The 6,995-nt window shown below is 41.3% G+C and overlaps 1 protein-coding gene and 1 long non-coding RNA gene across 2 annotated transcripts in view; both read right to left on the bottom strand.

Moving 5' to 3' along the window:
- r3hdm2 (R3H domain containing 2) overlaps window positions 1-6,995 on the bottom strand; it is a 38,786-nt gene that overhangs the window by 25,710 nt on the left and 6,081 nt on the right. The window lies entirely within an intron of this gene.
- Window positions 1,184-2,600, bottom strand: LOC104945014 (uncharacterized). Its single transcript, XR_798292.1, has 4 exons — window positions 2,445-2,600; window positions 1,835-1,989; window positions 1,478-1,704; window positions 1,184-1,229 (listed from the first exon to the last, which is right to left on the bottom strand). It is a non-coding gene; the product is annotated as an uncharacterized lncRNA (long non-coding RNA).

Below are 6,995 nucleotides of genomic sequence, written 5' to 3'. Positions count from 1 at the left end.
TATAGTAATATAAACTAAAAACCAAAGTCAGATTACGGTTCGACTTCGACCATGCCTCAGACCCGTCATACACTCCTCAGAGGCCAGGCAGAGGTGACTACGCTGGCAGGTCTTAGCCATGACAAATAAAGACATTGGGGATTGAGATTGAAAGGGAGAAGTGGCACAGTCGGATCGGACGTTAAGGAGGACGTTACCTTTCACAGACGTAAAACTCGATATGAAATTCATCCTTATTTCTTTTTACCTTTCAATGTTGAAAGAGTATCGTTACCTACACCAAAAGGCTCCTTTAATAAGGTCAGAAGTGTAGTCGACAGGCAGTTGTTCCTCCTTCTCTCAAGGAGTTTCCTTGCTTATACTCTCCTACTTCCTTCCTCCTTCCTTCCTGTTCCGAGTGCCTTCTACAACAGTGCACCATTCGGTTCTATACAAAACATCGGGAAACAGAAAACCGTAAAACATTGGACTTGTTCTATCCTAATTTTCACGATTATTTACTGATAAAAAAAATAAAATTAAGAAGAATGAGTTTTGTTAATTACGCATATTGGAATAATTTTACAGGGTGTATTAGTAAATTTTTCCAAAACAATCACAGTCTGACAATGTATTTACATTACAGGTCAATATTAATTTCTATATATATACATATACATACATATATATATATATATATATATATATACACATATACATATATTACATGTAAGGCTAAATTTAGTTGTTTTTATGGATTTAAAATGTCAGTTTTTCAAAGTCCCCCGCTCAAAGGTGAGAATAGTGATACAAGTCAGCAAGGTCTTCTTAGAACAAGCACGGCTCAAAGGAAATTGATAGAATTAGGCAGTAGAGAAAAAGAATTGCGAGAAAAATGTAAATGAACTTCTGAGCATCTTGTTAATAATAAATAATATGAAATGGTTAAATACATTAAAGAACAGGTGCATGCAGTGAAGGGAGCACAATCAGCCTATTCACTCTTTTGTATTCTTGTGGATTGGTTAGGTCATTCACAGTACTACTTTTAACCCTCCAAAGGGACTTAAGATGTTAAGCCATTGATAACAGGAAGCGCACCGTGGTTGAGAGGCTAGTAATGGAGGTCATTTTATACAAAGCAAGCAATATTAGAAAATATCTGGTTTTGTAAAAAATAACAAAAACAGTTACAAGAGATGGCTTACCTTGGCCCTTTTCCTTCCATGGCTGTGATTGGGAGCCCGTTTCTGCAAGAGAAATATATGATTTTACTAACAGTAATAATAACACTGGACATTGAATACACATAGAAAATCAGCAGCTATAGATTTAACTAAGGGCAGAATTAATGTAATAGGTAAAGTTATTGCAGAGCCTTTAAATTCATTCTAATGTCCTTCTTTGTATTCAATTATCAAACAAACACATTGTTGTAACACATCATATAAATATTGTAAATGTCACAACTGGCCCTTTCATGTTATCAGTTCCTCACCTGTGCATCCTGTGGGGAACTGTCCTCCGGCTCCAGGCCCTCTCCTGTCCCTTCTTTAGTTCCCTGTGGCAGAGGGGAGGTCTTTCCTCGACTGCAGGGCTCGATGAGCGGCCCACTCTCTCCCTCCTGCTGGATGTCTGTTATCAGGCTCACCGACATCTTCTCAGGGGAAGGAAGGGGAGAGGCTGGGAGTAGGGGACGGGGTGGGGTGGAGAACCCAGGAGTGGCTGGGAGAAAAAAATCAAGAGAAAAGAGAGGAGAATTCAAGGTTCTGACAAATTAAGATTTTGACAATTAATAACTTTAGAGAAAGAAACATACAGTATGTGTGCAAGTGTACAGTAATATAATATCTACCTGTAGGGGGTACCAGATCTGTGCTGTACTCCGTACAGTGAGTCTGGAGGGAACCACGCAGGAAGATAGGGGAACCCACTAAGGTAGTGTACTGGGCTGGGCTGCAGCAGGGGGCGAAGCGCAGTCCATAGCAAGCCTCAGCCTTCGGGATGGGGCTGAGGGGAAACAGCACCCAGAAGAAAGAAATGTTAAAAACTTTATTAAAAATCCGAATTGACTGTGTTACATGAATGCTACATATATACAATACTACATGGATGAATAACTACATCAAATATTATCTTATCAACATAAGTTTTGAAATGAAAAACTATCAAGGTGCAAACTCACTCCAAAAGACGAAGGGTTTTAAAAACGATATAGCGATTATTCAATACATAGATTCCCTCCTCTTTCCGCGACACACAAATTTAAAAATAAATGTTCTTCAACTTTATTTCAATTTTCCCCTAGTGTATCAAAAAGGGTATAATATATATGGATATCGTATAATTTACTGCATGGAAGTTAGAAATTCCAGTTTCGTGACATCATGACAAAAGACACATCTTTAGTTGAACAATAATAAAGATGGTCCACATGCACAACAAAGAAAGGCAGCAATATTTACAGCGATCAGGTGAACTGAAGAGGCAGCAGCTAGCCAGTCAGGCAAGGGGGAGGGGCACACCAACAGGCCAGCCACCACCTCAGCGTCCTCCGGGGTGCCTCTCTCTTTTCTCTCCCTGCGGCTCAGTGCAGCAGCATGGTCTGTCCTCCAGTCAGGAGCCCTGGACAACAAGAACAGAAGAGGAAGACACGAATGACGTCATGTTTCACACACCGAGTGACTCATCGCTGCTGCTGCTGCTGCTGCTTCTAGCAGGGAGGGGGACAAAGCATCAGAAAGCTCAGAGCCCACAGGGCTGCAGATCTCTAGAGCGTGGGCAACACTCTTTATGAATGGAAAATGGGTGTTTTCTGAGAGAGAACTATTTAAAAATGGGTTTCTTCCCCAGAATTTAAACTAGCAGCAACACTTAGAAGATGATAGTACATTCTTCTGACCAGCTTTGGTTGAACATAAAACATAAACACTCAACTATTCCCTTTCAAACCCTCATTCTCCTTTATTGTGCAGCTGCAAGCTCATGTTATTCAAACTTCCAATCTAAAAACCCTTTTGTAGTTTGTATCTCAACTGTATCTTCACCAACAAAGCATATACTATTCATTAATAGTATTCTCTATTTTCCATCCTGTCATTTTCATCATTAAACCCATTTTTCCAACATGGAAAAAGATAAGACAGAACTGCAAGCAGCTTTGGGGTAAATTCTTGCTATGAAGCTGTTACTAAGATGCCTTAGGCAGTACAGAACACAAACACAGATGAAAAGGAATCCATATGTCCTACAAGCCTACATCATCTGGTATCACAGGGTCAACAGCTGCATACATTGTGTTGAATTAAAAATGATAGGTAGGCTCAGCACATGCATGCTGAGGTGGTGAAGCACAAGTGAATACAAAGGCATCAGAGGCGTGATTGTTGGATTGAATGCATGCAGCACGGATGAGCGCCATTCATGCATGTCCCTGCCTGTACTGCTGTGCTGCCGGATAGACGAGATGAGTGAACAAACTGGGCAGGGATTCCCAGTGTGGGGAGACCCAGGCAATGCAACAGCAAGGGCGTCATCGGCAGCAGCATCAGCATTACAACACATCACTGACCAGGACACCCACATGCCCCAACCTCGCTCTGCTTATATAAGCCAGCACAACAGCATCACAGAATACAGCCAAACTGTGCACTGAAGGCAGATGCCTGACAGTGTCTTTGAAAAAAAAATCTCCTTTTGCTAGCTTATACATATAAAGTGTGTTTTTGCACAACAAGAATGAATGGGTTTGTTTTAGAAAGAGTGTCAATCGCAATCTCTGAGCGGACCAATGTCATAGCAATGGCAGGGAGCGGCTGCAGGACAATTTGTGAATCAGAGCCAGAAATGGGGGGCTTATGAATAAACCAGATTAAAACAGACCCATTCTCTCCTCCTCCACCCATGGCTCTCTTATGTTTCCTCAGTTCTCTCCTCAACACTCCCTCCCGCTTCCCTCACCACACACACACAAACCAGCCTACAGTGTTGCCAAGGAGATGGGAACGTCATACTCAACTGCTGCCATTTGTGTTGAGCGAGTAGCAGGGCGAAGAATGATATTAAAAATAAATATGTGGATTGCAGTGTGCACATACTGAGAGGGATGCAGGAAGAACAAGGCAGGAAACAAAAAATAAATGATGCCAAGTGATGCTTTTGCTGCTGTTCAGATTTCTAAGAATCAGTAAAAATTCTAAGTATGTGATACAAACAACAATGAGGAATTGCAGTCATTCAGGTCATTAGAAATCATAGCAGCATGTGTGTGTTGATGGGCCTGATGTTGGCATCTCTCTGCCAACTGCCATCATCATGACATGAGGTTGCAGACATGCAGAAGGGGAGCTGATTCACACAGGATTCTGGCTGGTTACGTCATAAGTAAAAGGGGTTATCCACATCATGTTGGTCTTATAAAACCACATTAACATGCTGGCTGGTGTTATAGAGCAGGATGCTTTGATCAAGCAAGTTGATAACCGCTTTAATTAGGGATGCACCGAATATTCGGCCACCGAAAATTATCGGCCGAAAATGGTTAAAAAGGCCCATTCGGCTTTTCACCGAATTTTAGAGAACAGGGTTACGTTGATCATACTCCGCATATTTGTCCGGGTGTTTTGATTTCAAGTGGTGGAGTAATCCCGAAGTGGTGAAAGTCTTTGCAGTTACACCCCCTCGAGAAATGTCAGCTGAACACGTTTTACAAATCGCAATCCGCGCCTCTCTCTCTGATATTTTGAAATATCTCCAAGCGGCAGACGAGAAATAACGTCTCTTGGATGGGTCGAACTTACAACTCCAGCCCGATCATTACCTTGCTAAAATCACCTATAAAGACATAATAAGTTTTAAAAAGGTCACACAAGCTTATACTCAAAATACTGATACAAATTAACAAAAGAAACCCTCCCCATCGGATTAAAAAATGTATAATGTTTTCCTAGTAAAGTTCACCTACTACTGATCCGGTACCGATTCGACCACTCGCTTCCACACAAAAGAAGGCGAGTAGGTCAGGAGAGTAGTCGCCCGTCTCGCGTCACACTAGGAGAGAAGAGCGCCGACCAATATGACTAGTGTATATGTAATATGAAAGGGGCGCAATTACAGGTTTAGGAAGTCTAGATCGATCAAGTTCGATTACTATCTGACGACGCGGAGGAGGAGAGGATGGGTGTCTAGTCCGGGGTCTGAGTTGGGAATAGAATACGGGTTTAAGGTCGACTCTCCAGAAGAGGATGCGACCCGACTAACACTGAGAGAGGCGTGGGCGGGAGAGGGGACTCGTAGATCGTGTACGAGTATAAGAATTTGTTCTTACTCATAACTTATCCGACGTAAGGCACGTATCGGGACAATATCCAACCACAACTAGAGACAAACATTATCCCAATGGTAATGGGATTGGGCACACACACAAGCCAATACTAGAGGAGAAAGTAAATTTTGGTTCAATAAAAATCGGACGTCGATATCCGACATCGTAATCGACAGTTGACAAGTTGACACTGAGTGGCTCAGAGTTATGTAGACTGTTAGCCTGAACCCAAGGGATCACCACTTGAGCATAAATAAATAAAAGTTATGTAAAAAAAAAAAAAAAACATTTTTAAAGTGTAAAAATAATTAAAGAAATAATCCCGATACATGTAAACCCAATTGGCAAAAAACCCCCCAACTATAAGCTTATATGTAAAACGAAAGATTTACGGTTAGGGATCGGCCGATCGGATAGACTTCACCCCTAAATGTAAGAGACCTGGAATTGGGTGTGTGTGTATGAGCGTACACCACTGGTCTGTCTATCACAACGAGCTACAGAAGTGACGAAGTGTGAAGGCGACCGCAGGAAACCACCCACATTGGGGCTGTGTTTCACCCGTTCCCGTCTCGGGGTTCACAGAGTCGACCAACGGACAGTAGTCTTCCAAGGTACATTCTCCGACACTCCAAGCCCATACCCACCGCCACCCAGTCGCACGGGGACGTAATGTGATGTGGTCGACTACTAATAAAACACCCAAGAACAATACAGCCGGGACATAACCTGGTAGACACACGATGGCACCACTCACATTACTCCAACTACCCTTTCAAAGGGGACAGTAGAACACTCCTTCGACAAAAAATTATAAAACATGACTATTTATAACATAGAAGATTTCATAAGTCTCATCGAAGTGTTCCTCCCTTATGAACATGTTCCGTCAGTGGACTTTCCAAGGTATGACTTAATTCATAATTGAGAAATCCAGGTCTAACCCATGCCCACACATTATGTTCACAACCCACAAAGATTTTTCCGGTAATGGTTTGTATTTAGTACAGGAAACAACAAACACTTGGACGGGGTTCATTCATGTAATTTCGATCCCCACGTGGCTTACCCCTTTAACAACCGAATTTGGCTATGGACTTTTATCCTTTGTCAACCCGGCTGTACGGCTTTCCGGCTTTTACTGAATTATCTTTATTATATAATATTCTATATCTATCTATCATCAATAGGTAAGCGAATAATAGTAGCGATAGATTATATCATTATATACATACCATACATACACAAATATATGATATATATATCATATATATGGGTAATAGTAATTTATGATATATAGTGTAATATATCATATATATATATATTATATGATATAGTGATATCTTATTGTATATATATATTGTATATAATATAGTATATAATATATTATATACGTGAAAACTTAACGTATGTCATGTAATTTAAAGGTTCAGTTCAACCGTAAAAGAAAAGAGACATCCTATTATGTGTTGTTTCACGTAAGCTCTGTTTCGGTTCCACGAAATTTTGACGTATTGTAGAGATCCGGTCATCCGAGTTGTTTATTCCACATTTATTTCTGCATATGTCGGTCCGGAAGTTGTTGTTGTTTACGGTGGATATTCAAACCATTTGGATTGCACAACAACACTACTGCATTAGTTTTGCGCGCCGCTGTTCGTGCCGCGCGCTGTACGAGGCGCCGACCGGAGTG

Source organism: Notothenia coriiceps, unplaced genomic scaffold, assembly GCF_000735185.1.
Source record: "Notothenia coriiceps isolate Sejong01 unplaced genomic scaffold, NC01 NC01_scaffold00009009, whole genome shotgun sequence".
Classification (NCBI taxonomy): Eukaryota; Metazoa; Chordata; class Actinopteri; order Perciformes; family Nototheniidae; genus Notothenia; species Notothenia coriiceps.
Note: the sequence above shows the minus strand (reverse complement) of the source record. Positions and strands in the feature narration are given on the sequence as shown.